This window comes from Prionailurus viverrinus, chromosome B4 (genome assembly GCF_022837055.1).
Source record: "Prionailurus viverrinus isolate Anna chromosome B4, UM_Priviv_1.0, whole genome shotgun sequence".
Classification (NCBI taxonomy): Eukaryota; Metazoa; Chordata; class Mammalia; order Carnivora; family Felidae; genus Prionailurus; species Prionailurus viverrinus.
In genome coordinates this window covers 46,910,465-46,934,871 of record NC_062567.1, presented here as the reverse complement: position 1 = coordinate 46,934,871, position 24,407 = coordinate 46,910,465, and the positions used below count along the sequence as shown (strand labels likewise).

The following is a 24,407-nucleotide window of genomic DNA, read 5'->3' as shown; positions in this document are numbered from 1 at the left end:
CAATAATAAGTTCAGTGGTGGCTCTGTTCCTCAGGCCAAGGTAGATTCTAGGAAATGCTGTCACAGAACTTAGTTTGTAAATGATAAGGTTTTATAAAACACATGAGCTTCTGGGAGTGGAAGACAGATTCTGCAAAGATTCTGGGACCTGCCACTTCAGCAAATTTCTAGTGCTCAATCATAAGGGCTATCCCAGGACAATCGCACCAACGTAAAGGCTATTTACTGTATCTTTCATCACCCACCACAAAGAACCACAATACCCAATTGGCCTCTTTGGGTTCTGGAAGCAGCACACATTCCACATCTAAGAATACTCTGGCCCATGTAGTGAACTGATAGACTTGAATGGGGTCTGGAATGGAAAAGGATTCTACAGCAAGTCCAGGCTGCAGTAAATAAAACCAGCAGTTTGGGACCTAAAATCCAGCAGCCTTTATGATTTTGGAGGTTTCAGCAGTGTAAAATATGCAGTATGGATTTTATGACAAATTCCAGTGGGAAAATCACAATTCAAGCCGCTAGAGAAGTCATGCCATCTGCAGCAAAAATACAAAACAAAACAAAACTATGTTCCTTTAAAAAAGCAGCTTCTGGTATGCTACAAGATTCTTAATTTATCCGTTTGTTTAAAATTTCCTATGAGCTCACTTTTATTGGACCCACCAAGTCATGTAATCAAGTGGTCCCAGCAGCAATCCATCACAAATTGAAACTGTATGTACTAAGCAAAACCAAAAGGCATATGTAAGCTATGTGAACAGGTTGCTCAGAACCACATGTCACTCACCATGGTTGTTTCACCACAGTTCCTTCAGTTTATTCATACCTATGGCCATGTGAAAGATTCTACCTAATCAGCTGAAGGAGGGAAACAAAGCCCAGTGGATGGGTTGACTAGGTTAATGGAAGGATTGGCTCAGTATGTGGTATAAGCTGAAAATGATATGCCTGCTCTATAGTTATTCTTAGAGGTGGCCTTGAAAGATATTGGTGAGGCAAAAATTTCCCAATAGGTGGAACTTTTAATGCTGTTTATGTCTATGCATGCTTTGGTAAAAGAAAAGTGTTCTGAGTGGAAAATGGCTTAGCTAGCTTGCCAAGGAACTTATCGAAATAAATTGAAAGATCAATAATAAGACAGTCTGGAGAAAACGTTTCTGAAGGATATATAAAAATAGGTATAAGGTGAATATTTTTTTAATAAAAGCTAATGCCCACAGAAAACACCAACTATGGAACAGGCACTGAAAAACCGAGCAGACAAGATAATTCAGAAAGTTGTCTTAAGTCAGCCTTTGTCATTAGCCACTTAGAACTAGCTACAAAGGCACCCGGAAGGATTGACCACAGTGTCAAAGACTTAGATTATGTATGGGACTAATAGCATGGAATACCACTTACCAAGGCTAATATAGCTACTGTATCCTCTCATCAATTTTCCAGAAATAAGACTGACACAAAATATGGCACTATTTCTGAAGGAGATACCATCACTCGGTGACAAGGTGACTACTTTTGGCTCCTCTTATCTGAGGATGACAAGTGACATTTTTATTGGATGTGAGTTTGAATTCTGCTTTGTAGGACTTCAGCCAAAACTATTATCTGGAAGCCTACAGATGTCTAATTTACAGCTGTGATGGCCAATATTGTGAGTTAAGTTTGCTACACCATGGTACCCAGTTTTTGGTCAAACACCAGTCTAGATGCTGCTGTGAAGGTATTTTTTAGGTACAATTAGTTTAAATTAGTAGATTTTGAGTAAAGCAGTTTACCTTCCTTAATGTTGATGGGCCTCATCCATTCAGCAGAAGGCATCAAGAGAAAACGCTGATGTCTTCTTCAGTGTTTATAGAATTCTTCCTATAGACAGTCTTTGGACTCAACACTGCACCATCAACTTTTCTCTGAGTCTCCAGCCTGCTGGTCTTCCCTGAAAATTTGAGACTTGTCAGCCCCCACAATTATGTGAGCCTGTTCTTTAAAATATCTGTCTCTGTCTCTCTGTCTGTTTCTGTCTCTCTCTCTCTCTCTCTCTCTCTCTCTGTCTCCACACACACACACACACACATGATATGAAATTATCCAAATATTGGGATCCACTAGTCATATCGTACAATGTACCACCCAGAATTAGCTAGCCTTAGAACATTGGAATGACCTGCCAGAGGTAATGCTAGAAGCATCAGCTCAGAAGTAATATTCTGTGAGGATGGGCTGCCATCTCTTAGGATGCAGCATCCATATTGAATTAGAGACTTATATAGCACTGTGTCCCCCAAGAAAACCATGCATGCATACATGAACCAAAAGGTAGAAGTAGAAGTGGGTCTACATATATACCATCATTCCTAATGATCCGCTGTAAGACTTTGAGATTTCCCTTACCACAACTCTGCATTCTGTACAGTTTGAGCTCCTGGTCCCCAATAGGGTCATATTCTTGCCAGTGGACATGTGTAGCAATTGACCTATATTCTTTGATTGCCATCTGGGCACTTTGGAATGCTGAGATCAGGGAACAACAGACAAGAAGAATAGTTATCATCTTGTCAGGGGCAATTGATCCTTACCAGTAAGATGAGTTAGGATTATTCTTAGATAATGGACCAGAGAAAAATATTCATGGAATCTACTTGGATGTCTCTTGGTACTCCATTGCCTGACAGTACATGTGAATGAACAAATGCAGTAACTCTATTCTGAGAAGGGTTTTGTTACACGAAACTCAAACACCCTTAGGTCACTCCACTAGTCATGGAAACCAGCAGAAATAACACTGAGGATGAGGGTTATTTAAATCATTGTGGAAGAGAGACTATGAACACCAGTTGTGGTCCCAAGAAAAACTACAGCAGTGGTGGTTATAGTTGTCCCACTAACCTCATGCTTTTTTTCCACCCTGGAAGAGAGGTCCATCGGAACCCTGAAGGGGCTACAACCTAAATACATAAAAAGTGAATCCATGTAATGCAAGACATGGATCATGTTAGTCATAGAGTTATTCCTCTCTGATCTCTCTTTGAGGAGAATTCGTCATTCAGTTGTATTGAGTATATTTAGCTAACAGCCTCCAACTGCAATGCTTTAAGGATGCACTTCAATGTTCCAGCCAAGGCTATGTTTTTGCCAGGCAGCACCAAACTAATGATTAAACAGAGCAGGGGTATTATAACCTGGCTATTTCTCACTAACATGGGACTTCTCAAACAGGTAGAATTTGCTTCAGAGCTCTCCAAAGAGTTAGTCAAGGTTGTGTCAGATTTGTATCATGGGATGAGGCTCTTCCTGCCCAGGTCTTTTTCTTTCTTAATTTCTACTCACAGATGTCAGATCAGCCTCACAATCTGACATACCTGCCTTCTGCCTTTTTATCTTTCACAAGAGTTACCTACTCCTCCCATCCTCCAATAAACATTTTGTGCTCCTTAATCTTGCATCAATGTCTGACACACTATGGAAGCCAGAAAATATCTTTAGAGTGCTAAGGAAAACAACTGCTAAAATCTAGCATGCTATCTCCAGTGAAATTATCCTTCAAATGAGAAGCTAAAATAAAGACATTCTCAGACAAAGGAGAAAAAGCTGAGAGGATGTGTCACTAGCAGCCCAACATTACAAGAAATACTAAAGGATTTCCTTCAGCTGTAAGGAAAATAAGCCAAGATAAAAGCAGAGAGGTGAAAAGAAATAAATGGCTCTGGAATGGTAAATAAATGGATAAACATGAAACTATTTACTATTTGGAGCAACAATCATAATATTTTTGGAGGGTTTTTACATTAGGATGAAAGGCATGACAAAATTAGCAAAATATAAAAAATGAAAAAGAGATGAGAGTGTATTAAGTGGAGTCAACTGGTAGAAAGAGCTTACATTGTTTAAGATGTTCTAAAAGTACTAATTTAAGGTATACTGTAATAAGTTAAAGAAGTAATTTCTTGGATAACCACAAAATAATGATACTAAAAGTTATAACCTCCCCCCCCAGGAAAAAGCTAATAGAGGAAAAACAAAAATATTTAATCAATACAACAGTAACAAATAATATATGGAACAACAAGACCAAAAAGTAAGATGTTAGACTTAAACATAACCATGTCATAAATACACTACATATGAATTGATTAAAACTCCCTATTAAAACACAAGGATTATCAGAGTGGATTTTAAAAGATCTAATTGTATATTGTTTACAAGAAGTGTACTTTAAGTATAAAAGTAAAGGTATATTGAAAATAAAACAATGGACAAAAAGGTTTTCCATGTAAATACTTACCATAAGAAAGATGCTATTACCATATTAATATTAGACAAAACTGCATTGAATGCAAGAAATGTTACAAGACATAAAGAAACACTTTTTAGAGATAAAAGTCCTATTTAATAAGAAGATATATAAGCCTAAACTACTATGGACCTAATAGTAAAGATTTAAAATATATAATGCAAGAGTTAACAGAACTAAAAGAATAAACAAGTATATGCACAAGTTCAAGTGGCAGTTTAACACACCTTTCTCAGTAACTGAGAGTATAGACAGGTAAAAAATTTAGTAAGGATATAAGATTTGAAAAATATAACACACTCAAGTTTTAACTGATGAATATAAAACACTACAAGATTTCAATCCAGTTGTCTCAATAACTAAGAGAACAGCAGACAAAACCCCCAAAGGTAGACTCAGAATAGCCAATACAATATTGAAGGATTACAAAGTTGGAAGACTGACAATCTCTGACTTCAAGATTTACTAAAAAGCTAATAATCAAGACAATGTGGTATTGGTGAAGGAACAGACAAGATAGAGAGCCCAGAAGTAGTCCACATAAGTATAGTCGACTAATCTTTGACAAAGGAAAAAAGGGCATCTCAAAATAGAAAAAGTAGTCTTCCCAACACATGGTGCTGAAACAACTGGATATCTGCATGCAAACAAAACAAACAAAACAAGGGGCGCCTGGGTGGCACAGTCGGTTAAGCGTCCGACTTCAGCCAGGTTACGATCTCGCGGTCCGGGAGTTCGAGCCCCGCGTCAGGCTCTGGGCTGATGGCTCAGAGCCTGGAGCCTGTTTCCGATTCTGTGTCTCCCTCTCTCTCTCTGCCCCTCCCCCATTCATGCTCTGTCTCTCTCTGTCCCAAAAATAAATAAACGTTGAAAAAAAAATTTTTTTTCAAAACAAACAAAACAAAAACAAAGAAAGAAAGAAAGAAAAAGAAAATAAAGAATTTAGACACAGATCTTATGTTTGTCATAGAAATGAATTCAAAATGGATTCTAGATCTAAATGTAAAATGCAGAATTATAAGCTCCTAGAATTTAACATTAAGAGAGAATCTAGGTAATCGTGAGTATGGCAATGGTTTTTTTTAGATAAACCACCAAAGGCATAATTCATGAAAAAATAACTGATAAGCTTGAATTCATTAAAATTAAAAACTTCTGCTCTGTGAAAGACAATGTCAAGAGAATGAAAAGACAAACCACAGACTGGGAGAAAATATTTGCAAAAGACACATCTGATAAAGCAGCATTATATATTTTATAATATACAAAGAACTCTTATGACCCAACAATAAGAAAATAATCCATTTAAAACATGGGCCAAAGACATTAAAAGACTGCTCACCAAAGAAGTCATATAGATAGCAAATAATCATGAAAAGATGCTCCACATGATGTGTCATCAGCGAAATGCAAATTAAAGCAATAGCAAAATATCACTCCAGACCCGTGAGAATGTCCAAAATCCAGAACACAAGACACCAAATCCTGGGAAGGATATGGAGCAACAGAAACTCATTGCTGGTGGAAATGCAAAATGGTTCAGCCTCTTTGGAAAAACAATTTGGCAGTTTCTTCCAAAACTAAACATACTCTAACCACACAACCCGGCAATTGCATGTCTTGGCATTTACCCAGAAGAGTTGAAAATTTATGTCCACACAAAAACCTGTGCGTGAATATTTATAACAGCTTGATTCATTATTGCCAGAATTTGGAAGCAATCAAGATGTCCTTCAGTAGGTGAATGGATAAATAAACTGTGGTACATCCAGACAAAGGAATGTTATTCAGTACTAAAAATAAAAGCTATAAAACCATGAGAAGACATGGAGAAACTTTAAATACACATTACAAAGTGAAAGAAGTCATTCTGAAAAGGTCACATACTGTATGACTCTATATAACATTTTGGAAAAGGAAAAACCGTGGAGACAATAAAACAGATCAGTGGTTGGCAGGGGTTGGGGGAAGGAGGGATAAAGAGGCAGAACAAAGAGGATTTTTTAAGGTAGGGAAACTATTCTGTATGTAATTATAATGGTGGGTATATGTCAATATACATTTGTCCAAACTTATGAAATGTACAACATGGAGTGATTCCTATTGTAATCTGTGGAGTTTGGATGTAAAAGATGTGTCAACGTATTCTCATCAACTGTAACAAATGTGTTACACTCAGGTGTAGGATATTGAGTGTGGAGAAGGATGTGCATGTATATGGATAGAAGGTATAAAGGAGCTCTGTAATTTCTACTCAGTTTTTCTCTAAACCTAAAACTTCCCTAAAAAATAAAGGATATTTAAAAGAATAAACAAGTTAATTGCCTAACCTCCCCCCCACCAAAATCAATAAGAATAAGATTTGAAGAACTGACAAACCAAATTTATCTAGTTGACATATATAGAACATCATACGCAACAACCACAAAAAGCATATTCTTCTGTGGTGCACATAACACATTTACCAAAATAGACCATATTCTGTCCTTAAAATAAGCCTTGACAAATTCCTAAGGATTTAAGTCACATTCTGATCATCGAAGTATTTACATTAGAACTGAATAAAAGATAGACGACTAGAGAATCTATAAATATTTAGACATTAAGCAACATACCCCTGCAAAAGACTTAATTCAGAGAATAAATCACTAGGGAAATTAGAAAATATTTTGGTCTAAATGATAAAAAAATACAACATGTCAAAATTTATGCAATGCAGCTAGAGCATGCTGAGTAATAATTTTGTAGTTTTATATGCATGCATTACAAAAGAAGGATCTAAAATCAATAATTTAAGCGTCTTCCTCAAGAGTGAGAAAAAGAACAGCAAACTAAACTCAAAGAGGGTGGAAGGAAAAAAAATAATTAGGTAAGAGTAGAAACAGGCATACTATAGAGGCAGTCAACAAAGCCAAAAGTTGGTACTTTGAAAAGATTAATGAAATTCATAAACAACTAGTAAGATGGACAAAATAAGGGGTTAGGAGAGAATAAGAAGCATAAATTATCACTATTCAAAGTAAAAAAAGGAAAACTATATTGTAAAGATATTTTAAAGGTAATAAGTGATTTTTTAAAGAATTTACATTCACTAAATTTTTAAAAATCATGAAATGGGAAAAAAAATCCTTTGAAAACACAAGTTACCAAAACCAGCACAAGATGGAAAATCTAAAGTGTTGTATGTCTTTTAAAAAAATTTTTTTTAATGTTTATTTTTGAGAGAGAGAGACCGAGTATGAGCAGGGGAGGGGCAGAGGGAGAGAGGGAGACATAGAATCTGAAGCAGACTCCAGGCTCTGAGCTGTCAGCACAGAGCCCAACGCGGGGCTCAAACTCATGAACCATGAGATCATGACCTGAGCTGGAGTTGGATGCTCAACTGACTGAGCCCCCTGGTGTCCCTGAACTGTTCTATGTCTCTTAAAGTGTTTTTCTCCAAGTTAAAATCTATTGATTAAATACCATTCTAATCAATTTAGAACAGTTTGGGGGGGGGGGGTAGTAAGTGGGAAGTGACAAGCTAATTCTAACATTTGTATGAAAAGCTAGCAACCTAGAATATTCAAGACAATCTTAATAAAATTCAAAATTAGAGGGTTTACTCTACCAGATTTCAAGATATAGTAATTAAGGCAAATATACCAACTGTATCAAATTAACAAACCAAAAGTAAGCCTACACATATATGGTCCTACTGCAAGCTAGTGACAGTAAAGATGATCTTTTCAATAAATAGTTCTGGAGCAGTTGCATTTGTCTATGGGATATAAACAAATCTCAAAACTTTCTGCACACCATAAAGAAAAATAAGTTTGAAGTGGGTAACAGACCTGAATTTGAAAGTTTACAAATCAAATTTCTAGAAGAATTACAGAACAATATCTTTATAAACTTGGGTAAAGATTTCTTAAAAGTACATAAAGAGATGAAAGAAAAAAAAAGAATGGGACTCAGTTAAGAACATCTGTTCATCGGGGCACCTGGGTGGCTCAGTCGGTTAAGCGCCCGACTTCAGCTCAGGTCACGATCTCACGGTCTGTGAGTTGGAGCCCGCGGGGCTCTGGGCTGATGGCTCAGAGCCTGGAGCCTGCTTCCGATTCTGTGTCTCCCTCTCTCTCTGCCCCTCCCCCGTTCATGCTCTGTCTCTCTCTGTCTCAAAATAAATAAATAAATAAATAAATGTTAAAAAAAAATTATAAGAACATCTGTTCATCAAAAGAAAGGCAAACCACATCTGAGAAACTTTATTTGCAATACATCTGACAAAGGAGTTGTATTCAGATATGTAGAGAACTCCAACAAATCAGTGGGAAAAGACAACCCAGTAAAAAGTGCAAAAGAATTGAAAAGGCAATTAATAAAATATGATATCCAAATGGCCAATAGGTACATAAAAATGTGCTCAACATTATTGGTCAATAAGGAAATGTAAATTTCATCTACAAGGAGGCCACTATAAAGCCACCAGAGTGGCTAAAATCAATCACTGACAATATGAATTACTGGCAAGGATACGGAACAAGTGGGACTCCTAAATTTAGCTTTTGAGTGTATCAATTGCCCCAGCCAATTTAGGAAGTAATGAAAGTTGAAAAACTAATCTTATACCTATCCTATGACATACCAATCCAATGCCTACATATATACTCAAGAAAATGGCATAAATATCCACAAAAAATGAGTACAAAAATTTTAATAGTAACTTCATTCATATAAATTAAAAACTATAAATAGTCCACATGTTCATGAAGAAGAGAATGGATAAATAAGTCATGTCATACTTATGCAATGGGATTCTATACCATAATACAAAAGAATGAACATAGAACAGCATGGGTGAATCTCAAAAACATCGTGCCAAATATAAGAAGTCAGACACAAAAAAGTAAATACTGTTTGGCTCCAATTATAGACTCCCTATGTAGTTCAAAACCAGCAAAATTAATTTATTGCATTAAAGTTAGAATGGCAGTGACCTGGTAGGGAGGAGGTGTTGATTAGGAAAGGGCATGAAGAAACCCTCTGGGAAGTTGGAATTGTTCTATACCTTCATCTGAGTCCCAGTTACATGGAAGTATACAAATGTAACAGTTATTGAGCCCTACACTGTGTGCGTGTGTGTGTGTGTGTGTGTGTGTAGTTTCTCACTTTATTTATATTTATCTATTTATATTTCTCAATTTATTTATAATAAAATGAAAACACACATATACAAATATATACAAATGTTATTTAATCATTATTCATCACTTAAATTGTGGTTGCCACTGAATTTGAAGTTAGGACTCACAGAGATGAATGAACAGTGGTGCCTGGGTGGCTCAGTTGGTTACATGCCCAACTCTTAATTTTGGCTCAGGTCTCTGCATTGGGATGCTCTCTGCTCGATCTCTCCCTACCCTTTCTCTCTGCCCCTCCCCTGCTTTCTCTCTCTCTAAAAAATAATAATAATAACAAAAAACATGAATGAACATCCTACCACACATTCTGGTGGTGGGGTTGTGAAGACAGGTATTTAAACAGACAAATCAGAATATCATATCATAAATTCTTTTTCAGAGTCATCATTATGTTGCTGAGGTAATAACTAGGATGACAAAAACCAAGTCTTTGTGGGGGCTGATGGTGAAGGCTTCACTCGAGAACAAATTTTGAGCTTGGAATTTTATATTTTATTTTATTTTATTATTTTTCAGCTTGGAATTTTAAATGAAATAGAAATGTTCTGGGGAGAAAGAAAATAGAGTAGGTGGAGTTCGCTTTTGCAGATGGATATATAAAAAGGTGAGATTCAGGAAAAATAAGTGGGGTTCATAATGCTAATGAAATTAGTGACCTGGATTATATCCAGATTACAAAAGGCTAAATAATTTAACACTAATGATTCCTAGGCATGAGTTAGGTGTGTTTAAATAACTTTGGAGTCTTCTTTATTTTATTTTTTAAATTTTATTAATGTTATATTTATTTTTGAGAGAGACACAGAGCATGAGCGGAGGAGGGGCAGAAAGAGAGGGAGACATAGAATCTGAAGCAGGCTTCAGGCTTGTAGCTATTAGCACAGAACCCGATGCTGGTCTTGAACTCATGAGCCTCTAGATTGTGACCTGAACCGAAGTCAGAAGTCCAACTGACTGAGCCACCCAGGCACCTATGGAGTCTTCCTTCTCCTTCTCCTTCTTCTTCTTTTCTTAATGTAATTTATTGTCAAATTGGCTGACATACAGTGTGTAAAATGTGCTCTTGGTTTTGGGGGTAGATTCCCGTGGTTCATCGCTTACATACAACACCCAGTGCTCATCCCAGCAAGTGCTCTCCTCAATGCCCATCACCCATTTTCCCCTCTCCCCCATCCCCATCCATCCTCAGTTTGTTCTCTGTATTTCAGAGTCTCTTATGGTTTACCTCCCTCCCTCTCTGTAACTATTTTTCCCCCTTTCCTTCCCCCATGGTCTTCTGTTAATTTTCTCAAGATCCACATAGGAGTGAAAACATATGATATCTGTCCTTCTCTGACTGAGTCTTCTTTATAACATGCAAGTTACTCCAGAGATCGTCATGCCCCTCTTGTACTTTCCATGCCTCCACCTTATCGAACACTCTCATAGGGAGCCACTGTAACTCCAACAGGAGTACATCAAGTACCACCAGTGTTTTGGGGACAGAAAGAAAAAAAGATTGAAAATAAATGTTTTAGGACAAGGCTGTGGTAAGCCAAGAAAGGAAAGATGAGGCTCTCATCAAAGGCAAAAACAGAATTTTCAAGCTATTTCTGAATAAACACAATAGGAGTAAGAATCTGATTGGTGGTTGGAGATAGTCACTCTTCCAATCCTGGAGAATATCATCCTTGTATATTTCTGGTTTCCACCTTGTTACCAAATTGGAACAGACACTCCCTGAAACACTCAGTTCTTAGTAAAAACAATATTACATGAATTATAAATGTAATGAGAATCTTTCTCAAAGTGTGTATTTTTAATGTTCACTATGTTCCTCTTTGTACCCGACAAATGCAACTCTGAAATAGTCCTCTGGTTTTGTGGCAGGGTTTCATACAATCACAAGGGGATATAAATAGTCTTCTATCTGGCTTTTTTTTTTCACATGTCTTACTTTTTCCATACAATTTATGCTATCCTGAGAAGTTGGAGATTCCTCACCTTTCATCTGTAAAAATATTCTGTGTTGTCAGACTGTTTGAGCAGTACATTTGACAGGCTTTCATGTTCCATCTTTCCTATTAAAAATTGCACCATGAATAAATACTGCCCCCAGTAGTTAGTTAAAATAGTATCCGGCCACCTTTCACCCCTTTTTGCTCACAAAGTAATCTAAACCTAGCACATTAAGGGAGAGATCAAAGTGATGTTGCTGTTTTATGTACAGTAGGTGCAGCTGGCTCATTTGTGAGTTACCCCTCTCTAGGGCAGAGATAAGGCATGCATACAGTTAGTTGTGGCCTTTCACCCGCAAAATCGAGTTCATAGTAAAATATGTGTGATGCACAAAAGAGATAAATAGGAAGAGATGTAGAAATCAACATAAAGAAGGAAAAGAGACAGATTTAAACATTTTCCAGATATTAAAATGTCACAGTATTTAAAATGAACAATTATGACAGAATCTAAATTTCTTTACGTGTGCTATGTGGGGAAGAGGCCATATTATCTCTGTCCGATAAACGCAGGACAGACAGACAAGGCATGATGCAACCTCTATTCACATGTTAACCTCTAAAACTACCCTGCTAAGCAACTTCTGAAAAAGTCTTTTCTAAATCTGAACCTGATTTATCTCCCAAGTTATGAGCTTCGTCACCAGAGAGTCTAGTTCAAACATCAAACATTGTTCTTCGAAGGAAGAAAGTAACTCCCCCACTGTCAATGTAATTTTATCCCAGTGGCTGAGGATCACATTTTCCATTGTGGAGCACATTTTGCTTTTTCTTTTGTCCTTCTCTCCTTTTATAGAAAAGTCACATTAACGCCAGCCAGGACGTGGAATGCAGATGTCCAGCCACTTCAGGGATATTCAGGGAGATGGCAGGTATGACTAACGCAGGCAATGTACTTTTCTTGCCATATTTCTTTTGAGGATGCCTTCAGATTTGCGCCATGTCGTTGATTTTACAAGCTGTGGGACATGGCACTATATTTAGCCCAATATTGTCTTCCAAGAGCAGGCAAAAGGTGTTTTTTTTTTTTTTTTTAATTCTACTATACCACAGAGGTAAGCCCAGGCATGCCAAACAGTTTAAAAATGTTATGAACCCTGTGAGGACAACCCGGGTCCTAGAGGAAAGACATTCAGGATACTTTAAAACATTTGATCTAGGTCTTTCACTTCCTATGAGACACGTTACCAAGTCACCTTCTAGTAAAACTTGGGGATAAATAAATCTGTGAGAGGTTTATTTCTGTTTATTCTATGTTTTACCGTCACTTGTTTCTGCCCTCAGTGCTCTTTTCCAAACAGAGTTTATGATCTCTTACCCTCAGAGCACATTTGCAAAAGGATGAAAAGGTGTGTTCCTTCTCTTTTGAAAATGCCTAAACTTTTAGAAGTGATCACGCAAAGTGCCTTCCTTTTGGAAGGGAGAGAAAAGAGTGGCTTGCCTTTAAGGTTGACCAAGAAGGAAGTGAAAGCTGGTTCGGTCAGTCAGCCTGAGAAGAAATCTGAGGTCTCCAGAGTAATGAGAACTTGAAAGTCAACTTGTGCCAGCCATTCATGGAGATAAGACTGCAAAGCCTTGGGGTTTATTCTGGGAAGAATTTCTGGAAGCCACCAAATCCTGGGCACAGGGTGGATTTGTATTGCCAAAGATTCAGGTGTCACCAGATTTGAAGATTCAAAAAGAGCCAGTGTCAGCCTGTCATTTGCTTCAAACAGATTTTCCTAACCATTACCCTTGACTCTCAAACAGAATCATCATTACAGACAGCCTGGTCTATACATGTTTCCCAGAGCATAACTGTTTGCTGCTTAGAGTCACACGACTTTGCTTCGTGACATGGTTTCTCTCTGGAATATGTCCCACATCTTTCTTCCTGTCTGATCTCACCTTCCCAGGACTTTAATCTGAATTCCTCTTCCTCCAGGAAGTCTTCACAGAGTACTCCAGATTTCAGTAATCTTCCCTTTCTCTAACGTAATCATGTATGCCCTTGCTCCTCATTTTTGAGATTAGTTGCAATAGCTATAATTTTAATGTATTTATTACTATTTAGCTACTTAAATGATGCAAACATGCACAATTTTCCCGATTATATATTAAGTTCTTTGAAGGAAGTGACCATGTCAATATCATTCTCTATATTACCCACAGAGCTTTGAGAAGCATTGTGCAGTGGTTAAGAGCACAGATGCTGAAACCAGACTTCTGGGATTAAGTCCTGACTTAACCACTAACTAGCTGTGTGATCTTAGACAAGTTGTTTAATTTTTGTGCTTCAGATACTTCTTCAGGACAACATAGACATAACAATAGCAATTATTTCAATACAGTTTTGAAAATTAAAAAACTCAATACATTTAAACAGCAGCACTTAACAAATATTTGCCATCATCATAATTATCATTATACTTATTATTATAATCATTCACATTTTCCCTGGAATACCTTCTTTTATTGCATTTACTTATGTGGATTCAATTAGAAAACATTTCTTGAGTTTCTACTGAATGCAAAGCATTGTTCTAGGCAACATCGAGAGAGAAAAAGACATATGCAACATATTTCCTTCTCTCAATAAATTTAACATGTGAAGAATACCTATCATTTAAGGAAAACTTATTCCATCTCCTTGTTCAGGTCTTCCTGGAAGCTTTCTCTGAATGTGGCACATCACATGGCATAGCTTGCCTAACTAAATTATTAAACACCTGAGGACAGAGCCTACCTTAAGGTGATTTTATCACTCGTAGTATCCAACAGAATGTTTTTCACATTGTAAGAACTGGGTAAATATTTAGTAATTGATTTAGCTTTATTTTGTCATTGTTTCTTTAGTGCAACTCTCAGGAAAAGCAAATACTAGCCTATTAGAAATACCTTGTTGTTGGAAGAGGTTGAAATTCCATAGTGTTGACCTTTGTGGTAGTACTAATTAGAGGCTCTAAATTATGTCAGTAAAGCCAAGGAATTATGAAGTCAATTTTCAAAAGAATTTGTATGTGTGAGATATATACATATATATTATTGTATCAGCATCAAAATAGCTAGTTTCTTTCAAGGATATCACATAGGTTCTATGTTTGAATTTTTCTGCATAGATCTTATGACTTAAGGGCTATTGAAAACTCAAGGCTATCTTAGAATAGTGTCTGAAATAACAATGCCCCTAAGTACAACACATTTCATTCTTTATCCTATGAAAAGATAATAAACAACACAATCATGTCGAATTTTTAATTTTCCACACTTTAGTCTGAGTGGTTTGTTTCTTCTATGAGATCTAGGGTTACAACTGTTTTTATAACTTTTAGAATTGTAGCTCTGATTTGGTTATATGCCTTGTCTTTTTATTATTCTATATCTACCATTCAGCATGTAAAAAAGAATTATTAAATATTTGTGGAATGTTGAAAGGGAAAAAAATTCCCTTTTATTAATACTCAGAATGTTGAAGGAGAAAAAAGATGATTTGACAAAAGTGTTTCTAACATAAAGAAATCAAAATTCATAGTCAGAATTTGATTGAAATCATATATATTTTAGCTATGAATTGGAGAAGATAAAATTTAGAATGTAAAATTCAAGGTGTAAGTTTACTTTAGGCACCTTTCCTTAGAATTATGAAAACCAAAGCATTTAATAATATTGCCAAAGTATTGCCTATAAGTTGTAATTATAAAGCAAGGGAATTATGAACAATAACTTACAAATTTACCTGTGCTATTTCAATATTCATTCATTTGTATTTGGAAATTTCTACGTTCTTGTCTCTCATGACTCTTTATTTGTACATTTAATTAGGACAGGGAAATGAAATCAGCATAAAGCCAATTAAGATAAATAACAAGTCACTAGGTGTTGTATGGAAACCAATTCGACAATAAACTTCATATATTGGGAAAAAAAATAAATAGTGATATAGAAAGAGCTTATAAACAAACAAACAAAAAAGATAAATAACAAGAGTATACTGTGAAAAGTTTTTATGTTATCTGTATTCCCAGGTCCTAGAATAGTGCCTGGAATATTGGTATATAGTAGGTGCTCAATAAATTGGAGCTGAATGTTTTTAAATGGACTTTTTGGTAAAAGATGGACATCCTTTTGTTAGATATACTTAAAAGAGGATCCCAGATAAAATTAAAAATAAACAATGAAAGAGTTATACAAACCTACCAGATTAAGTTAACTAAAAATGTCATTTCTCCTCTTTCATTGCTTATGTTCTTTCAATTTCATAAGAAAATTATTTTCTAAGCCAAACTAATATCAAATGTGATCTCTATTTATGAGAAAACCACATAGCGGGAGCTATCAAAGTAGGGTTAAATTTACATTCTGTCAAATCGTTTTACTTTAAGGGTTCTTGGAAGTCAAGCATGCTGGTTAATTCCCCATAGAGATTTGAATGCTCCAAAAACAATTCAGAACTTCCACTCATCTCTGCTAAAAGAAAAAAAGAGCATAATGAGTATATAGGAGGCGGGATAAGAAAGAAAAAGTAAAAATGAAGAACGGCTGTTTAATTAAGGTGACAATGAATCTTTGAATCATCTAGGGACTTAACTGGTCATGGAATAATTCTCTACGAGTTTTTCCTAGTATCCAGCATATAGACACAAGCCAAATCTAGTTGCAGCATGTTAAAAATGGAACAGAAACACACACACGCACACACGCACACACACACAAGTTGAAATAAAATAAATGAAAATTACTTGGAACTATAATGAGACATAAAAAGTGATCGCAAGAACCAACAATTTCTGTTGTTTAATCTTGTGTTTTAAAACTAGAAAGTGTTTTATAATGCTGTACAGCTCAACTGGATGACTTGCTACCACCATTCATAAAATGCATTTCTTTCTTATTTGCAGTGTTTCATGATTTCTGCATTAAATATTTGTTTTCAGTGATTATTTCATTCATCCATTTATTAGCCATTCATTTATCTGTTCACTCAATAAACATTGATGGTATGCCTATATGAGGAATATTCTTATTAGTCCAGATAGAATAGAGATAAATATATGCTTACAGATATACATATAAGGTGCTTGTTGTTGCATTGCAATGGAAAATATAATGGGGACTGGAGAAAGAGATGGAAATAGTAGAAGTTAGTTTTGGAAAAAAGAAACAATTTACTCTCACACAGGAAAAAGTATTGATGATGATATAAACAATCTAGGAGTTGCAAATTCGCAGAAAATAGAAAATTAGTCTGAGATAATGGCTTTTATCAAAATCAACCCTATGGACATCAGAAAAGAGAGGTAGAAACATAGATATGAGAAACCAACATTAAAACTAACAGAAAGCCTTGGGGACACTGAAGACCATCTTGGATTGGAGGTGTGTGTTTGATGGTTAACTTGAGTAGGTCACAAGATGCACATTGGTCAAACATTGTTCTGGGTGTTTCTGTAAAAGTGTTTTTAAATAATATTGATATTTATATCCATACACTGAGTAAGCAGATTGCCCTCCCTAAAAGAGTGTTGTTTTATCCAACTGTTTGAAGGCCCGAATAGAATAGAAATATTGGCCTTCCCCTGAGTAAAAGAGAATTAATCGTAATTCTCTTTTACTCACACACTAGCTTTTCCTTCCCTTGGGCTCAAACTGAAATGTCAGCTCTTCTTGGGTTTCCAGCCTGCTGGTCTTTATTAGACCTTGACCATCTGTATCTTGGTTCTCAGGGCATCAGACTAAGACTGGAGCTACACCATCAACTCTTCTGGGTCTCCACCTTGTCAATTCACCAGCAGATCTTAGGACAGGTCAGTCTCCATAATCATGACAGCTAATTCCTTATAATAAATCTCTCTTCCCCATATATATATATCTCATATATACATATGTAATATGCAATATATATGCATATATATTACCTCTATATGTGATACATATACACACATTCTATTGGTTCTATTTATATATATGTATATATGTATGTATATATATGTATATATGTGTGTGTATGTATGTATGTGTATACACACACATATCCTGTTGGTTCTATTTCTCTGGAGAATTCTGACTGACACAGTATATGTGTGTATATGCATGTGTGTGTGTGTATATGTGTGTGTGACTTAGGGGTGAAGATGTATTATCAGGAATAAGACCATAAAGTTGGGGGGGGCAACAAAAACAAAAGTAGAAGTTTAAGATGTTGAATAATTTAAGCTTCATTTTTGGCTCGTCCCACCTGCTCTTAAGAGAATCATTGCTTCAACCATGAAGCAGAAAACAACCATCCAGGTTTGACTAGGTAATATGCAGTCTGCTCATAAGTATTTACTTATTTTCTCCCACTGCTCCAAGCCCTAACTAAGTTAAGAAACATGGAAGAGTGAAGAGTACTATTTAATAATCTGAAGAGAAGGAAAACATATATCTACATATGGTAATGGACATTAACTAGATTTATTGGGTGATCATTTTACAATAAATACAAATATAAAAATCATTATGTTGTGCACTTGAAGCTAATATAATGTTATATATCAATTATATTTCAATTAAAAAAAGAAAGAGGAAATTATAGGAACAAGATAGCAACTAAAAAATTTAAATAAGAGTTTCAAACTATCAGCCACAACACAAGAGTGACTGTAAGAGCCATAGAAAATAGCTGAAATGACCCAGCATACATATGACTTCCTGAAAAAGAACAACTATTAAAAACAATAAGTTTTTAAAGTTTTAAATTAAAATAAGGCTTGAAACTAGCTATACAATCACTCACAGACAAGAATACTTTTGTGGGAGTCTCGGAGTCAAGGAGAGCAATTCCAGAACACTAGTGGAACAAAACACCCAAAAATAGATGCAAGAACAGCCTTACTTTATCTGTATCACTCATGTCCCAAGGCAGCACAGTTCAATTCCAAGAGAGATTCCCTTCAGCCAACGATTTCTTCTACACAGAAAAGAGAGCACAGTGAGGGAGAGACTAGTTTTCCTAGCTAGGCAGGATATTGCCCAAAGCCTACCTAGAATGCTGAGGTGATTGGCATGGCCGAGTGATTGAGGGCCTAGGAGCAGGGAAGATATATGTTCTGGGAGTAGGGACTCTGGTTCTAAGCAATCAGGGCTCAGAATTCATCAAAGGGCCAAGGATCCCACCAACCACTTTGTGAATTCCATCAGGAAATCCACCCATGAGCTGTGTGGGATGCCTCACCTGTGGACACCTGAGTGGCCTATGGAAAACCCCAATGCTCTGCACACCTCATTCCCCTCCCAACATGGCAGTTTCCCCATGTGCCCCCACAGAAGATGACTGTATTCCTTTGCAGGTGGCTTGTGAACTTATGCAGAAAGCCAGCCCAACTCTGCAGGATTGGTAGGAGGCACACAAATTTGAACATTTTCCAGGCGCTACTTTAGGGAAAACAAATGAGAGACTCTCAGCACTCAGCTTGATAAAGAAAAAGGCACGTCATCCAAGAATTCCCTCCCCCTGACCCAAACATATCGGTTTTGCTTTTTTCTTTGGTATATATACATATATTTATGATATGGTGTGTGCGTGTGTGTGTGTGTGTGTGTATTATATATATATATATATATATATATATATATATATATATGAAGAGAGGTAAAGAAGAAGCTTTACTTTGGGGAAATATGACTCATGTAGACTTGATCTGTATGAATAGGGTAATAAAATAGAGGCTATATTTCCCTTTCCAAGTATGAGGGCTGATGGTAGTTTTAATGATGGTGGGGAAAATGACAAGGTGACAGTTTAAAAGGTGAGAAGTTCAATTTGTGCCAGATTTAGCTTTTATGGGTGGCAGTATATGCACATGCCCATGTCACTCAGGCAGCAGCAGACATAAAACTGGAGCACAGCTGAGAAATTATGCCTTGGATAAAGATTTGGAAACCATCTTCATACTCCATACATGTGGTGAGAGCAAGTAAGTGAAGAAGCAACAGAGCACAGATTTCAATCCTGGATCTCAGAAGGATTAACTAGAAGAAAAGGTAAAAATGGTAACTCAATGCCCAGGAATGAAAAGGTGTCCATGAGAGAGGAGAGTTCTATATTATCAATGGCAATGTACAGATTTCAGAAGTTTTAGATCACTAGATTTTGCAGAGAAGTTTGGAGGTTTTTGCAAAGTGGTACATGAAGGGCTTTACTTCATTCCTGTATACTTTTAGATAGAAAATGTTGTCTATTTCTTCCAAGCATTCTCTCAGGAAGACTTAAGTCGAAGTGAAGTTGATTCTGATTGCTCTGTTGGACTGAAAGACTGTGACGTGTTCATGTAAGTAAACAATATATCCTTCACAAGGTAGGTGCTAAAAACATTTAATGATTGATTAAATTTAATACAGCATTTATTTAACATCTATGTTTCTTCTTGGTCCTACCAGAAGATGAATAAATCATGGTTTTTGCTCTCCACTGACTCGTAGTCTAGTTGCATCAAGAAATACGCTTAATAATAATACAAATCTGGGTAGGTCATTTTATTGAAACAGGAAAATATGCTGGATGAATTGAGGAGGTTTTCGGAATTAATGGGAAGCTTAAGAACCAGGCTAGAGCACTGAAAGCCACCACATCCAGAAAGAAAGCTAAAACGCAAGAACCACCACAGAGGAGTGATAGCAGAGTCTGGTGAGGCTTAGGTAAGTTTACTTATGTGCTTAGGTAAAATGACCATTTTCTTTCCAGGGAAGGAGTGTAGGATTGGCCTATCATGGAGCAAGTGCCTTTAGACAGAAGAGTGAAATGGAAAAGCTGTCATTTCAATAATAGAATTCATAATTCCAAGAATAGAATAGGCAATTAGGAAGGGTCAATGAATGTTGGGCAGCAAAATAACAAGTCCTCAGATAATTAGAATCATAATGAATGCACAAACAAAATGCCAAGGGAAGGCCTAGAAGAAAGCACCTGTCCCACAGTAGAAGGATTCAATGGCCATTGAGACGGAATGACCCAGTCAGTTGATGTTAGCCAGGCTTGGCCAATAGCCATTGCATTGTTGGCACAATTGGTGTAAAAGTCTAAGATGGTAGAATGAAGACTATTTATACATGGGTGTAGCATGCACTTACTCACTAAGGTTGAACTAGCCACTGCTCCTAATGATGAATATCAAAGGAGCCAGCCACAGAGATCTAAAGTGATGACAGGAATGAATGCTGGGTCCAGATTTGTTACCATCCCTCAGGGAGATTAAAACAGCCACTGAGAATCAGGTTGATTAGATTGAACCCTTCTACTCTAGAAGGTGGTGTTATTCATCTTGACCAAAACGGACACACATTCCAAGTACGGGTTGCTCTTACTTACTATGATGGGGCTTATAGAGTATTTGACTCATCAGCACAAAATTCCATCTAAGAGTGCTCCAACTAAGAAACCACTTTTACAGGGGTGCCTGGGTGGCTCAGTCAGTTAAGCGTCCGACTTCGCCTCAGGTCATGATATCACAGTCTGTGGGTTCAAGCCCCGCATCGGGCTCTGTGCTGACAGCTCAGAGCCTGGAGCCTGTTTCCGATTCTGTGTCTCCCTCTCTCTCTGCCCCTCCCCTGCTCATGCTCTGTCTCTCTCTGTCGCAAAAATAAATAAAAACATTAAAAAAATTAAAAAAAAGAAACCACTTTACAGAAAAGGAAGCATGGCAGTGAGTTTATCACCATGGACATAACAATGGATCATATACCGTACCATCCAGAAACTGTTGGTTTGATAGAGTGACAAAAGAACCATTTGAAGGCAGAAGTGAGGTAACAATTAGGAGATGATTCCATACATAGAAAATACCATTCACATGAAAAATACATTTTAAGTATAAAACACTTATAATATGCTATGCTATTGAATATGCTATGTATTCAATAAATAGGATACATGGATCTAGAAGCTATGAACTAGAAGTAGAAGAAGACCCACTTGGGAAATTTGTGATTCTCATTCTTGGAACTCTGGGCTTCATAAGTTTAGTGGTCTAGTTCCCAAAAGGGAAATGCTTTCATCAGGGAAGAAAATAAGAGTCTCATTAAACTTTAAGCTAAGGCTATTTATTACCTCATCAGACAGAGAGTCGTCCTTCCAAGAAACCTGCAGGAAAGGAAAGGAGTAGCCCTACTGTTAGAAGCAACAGACCTTGATCAATAAGTGATAAGGTTACTTTTAAACAATGGGGGTGTATGGTACTCAGATGATCCACTGTTATTCTCTCACCCAATTTTATTGTTAAATGGACATGTGCAGCAGCCATGGGTATAGCAACTCCTCAGGACTGAAGTCTGGATCATTTCATCAGGTCAAGTAATGTAGACAAAAAGAGGTGGTAGTCATGAGGCAGAGAAATTGGTAGCAGAATTTAGTAGAGGAAGGAGACAAGGAGCATCGACTGCAGTCTTGAGAACAATTGTGGAAATGGGCTAGTAAGGCATCCCAGTAACCTTTCTCAGGCAAGTTTCACCCCAAAAAGGGACCTATCAGAATCCTGGAGAAAGTGATCCTAGAACTTATCATGCAAAGCAAATGGATCTGATAAGCTCAATGGGTAGACTGTAATAGATGCTGAGGCACTCATTGCCTCAACTGCTGGGAACCTCAGCTAATGCTTAAAGATTCTTAGATGAGTCCTCTGGCAATTGACAGGAGACAGCAGTGTTTCCCAAGTTCACCTCCCCTTCCCACTGACAGCCCAAATCCAATTGCTGTTTGGATAAAGGTCCAACTCTGAAGAATCATTCCAGTTCCAGAATTTTCTATAGGATCCAAGGAGGTATTGTCGTGATTGCATCACAATTCAACTTCCTTCTGCTATTCTTCTTTCACTCCATCACCAGTGTTGATCCTAAGAGCACACCTCTAGAAACATCCAACATGGTAACCTCAGACTCAAAATTTATTTCCCAGGAAACCTAAGTTAAGACAGTTTTCTATTTAGATTTAAAAACATGTAAAAAATTACATAGAGTCTGGGAAAGTTCATTACAAGAGCCTTTCTAATGACAAGGGAGGTGAGTTTTCCTTAGATTATGAATATGCTCAATGTTGCAGAATCAAAATGCAATTAGAATCCTCAATGAAAAGACCTGAATCTGCAGTTAGGGTATTTTGCCCCTTATGGAAGTGGGCACCTAGATGAGGTGGTCTGGGATATCAAAATGTGCCTGAGTGTAATTATTTTAAAAGATTAACATTTTTAGTCACCCGTGAAAGAAATAGGAAAAATTATTATTTTGCATGATTGATTCTTAAAGCCAATACATAAAGACAAACTTTAAGGAAAATAAAATCAGAGTAGAAATAAATTGTTAGCATAAACATTTCCTTCTAAATCACCCTTAATCCTTACACTGGATTCAAACTGCTTTCAGCATTAATATACTTTGGTTTTTCACCAAAATCCCTCTGGACAGCCTTTATCAGCTGCCAATATGTCTCCATCACAGACCCAAGTAGTCTGTTCACTCTGATTAAACTGTTGGAGCTAATTTAAAGTATGGCCTTTGTTATGTCTACAGCAGTCTAATCAGCTAGGAAGATTCTCTGACACCCTGGCATCCAATCCGTCTCCATGTCATTGAAGCAGAAAGGCAAAGATTATGGCCATCAAAGTATATCTTCAGGCAGAGATATAGCTTTCCAAACCAGTGCTTAGTTAAAATTGTCATGTTTTAAAATCACTTCAAAATCAAAGATATTCAGATATTTCATAGAAATTCCAGGAAGCTTAGAAGTGGCTCAGTTGTTTTATCTCGGCTAGGTCTCATTTCCCTCACTAGAGGGTAAGCTCCTTGAAGGAATAGATCATATTCTTCTCAATATTTCCTACAGTATCTTATAGGTAGAATGGCTTTATACAAATTTATGTAACAAGATAATTTACTGGGAAAGTTCCTTGTTACTTTGAATGTCTCTGATGCTCTTTCAGCAGAGCACTCACTTTGGACTAGACCCAATGTTAGGTTCTTTATATGTATCATCTTATTTACTCCCTACAACCTTAGGAGTGACATTATTATTATTATTATCCCTGTTGAGACAACCAAAGCACAAAAAGGTTAAATATTTGCCTACATATATCTAGTTGGTGGGAAAAGTGGTATTTAAATACAGACTCTCTGTCTTCAAAGCCCAGAATTTCATCTTCTTGCTTCTTGATGGTAGTAGAACTCTCAGAATATTCTCTGAGTATTAGAGTGTGGTCCTGGGTACAGAACAAGTGAGGGAACTGAACTCCTGTTCCTGGCACTCCATGTTGAAAGTCATTTTGATCAGAGAATAACAAGGATAATGAGCGCAGCCCTTCTGATGATATATTTGTTAATTCAACAAAAGTATAAATGATAGCACTTCCTGATTTCCATCTTCCCTACTTCACCTTCAGGTGTTTTTTTTTTCCTCTCGTTTGAACCTTGCTTTCATCCTTGGAGGTGGACTGGTATGCTGCAAAGAACATGAACCTTGGAATTAAACTAGCCTCATTCCATTTTTGCTTACCATTTACTAACTGCATCCTTGTGCATAGTTTTTAAAATATTTAAATTCAGTTTTCAATAAAATGAAGACAATAAACCCTGCCACATAAAGTTGTTTGGATGATTAAATGACATGACAAACATAACATTCAGAGCCTATGGATGATACTCAATAATCATGAATTCTCTCTGCCCTGCTTTGACTACTTTATTTTCTGATGAAGGGATACATGTGCAATCAGCCACCAAGTCTTAACAGTCTTTCCCTATAGCAAGGAGCAAGGAAGAGCTACTCAATCTGGCAATTGAAGATTTCCTATCTTCCATATGTCGAATTGCTTTAATTGAGTAATTAAGGAAGGACCTCAATTACATTTAAATACTTGTCTTGATACTTTAAATACTTGCTTTAGTGCTTTTGTATTTTAAAACCAATACCTTTGATGTTTTAGTACTTGCATC

The 24,407-nt window shown here is 36.7% G+C and overlaps 1 long non-coding RNA gene across 9 annotated transcripts in view; it reads right to left on the bottom strand.

The window, feature by feature from the left end:
• LOC125170339 (uncharacterized) overlaps positions 1-24,407 on the bottom strand; it is a 70,889-nt gene that overhangs the window by 22,334 nt on the left and 24,148 nt on the right. For 8 of the 9 annotated variants that reach the window (XR_007153987.1, XR_007153981.1, XR_007153985.1 and 5 more), the window contains 3 exons: positions 18,325-18,399; positions 2,392-2,511; positions 1,779-1,936 (listed from right to left, as the gene is read on the bottom strand). This is a non-coding gene — a long non-coding RNA (uncharacterized LOC125170339). The remainder of the gene's footprint in view (positions 1-1,778; positions 1,937-2,391; positions 2,512-18,324; positions 18,400-24,407) is intronic. The other variant, XR_007153982.1, reaches the window with a different exon arrangement.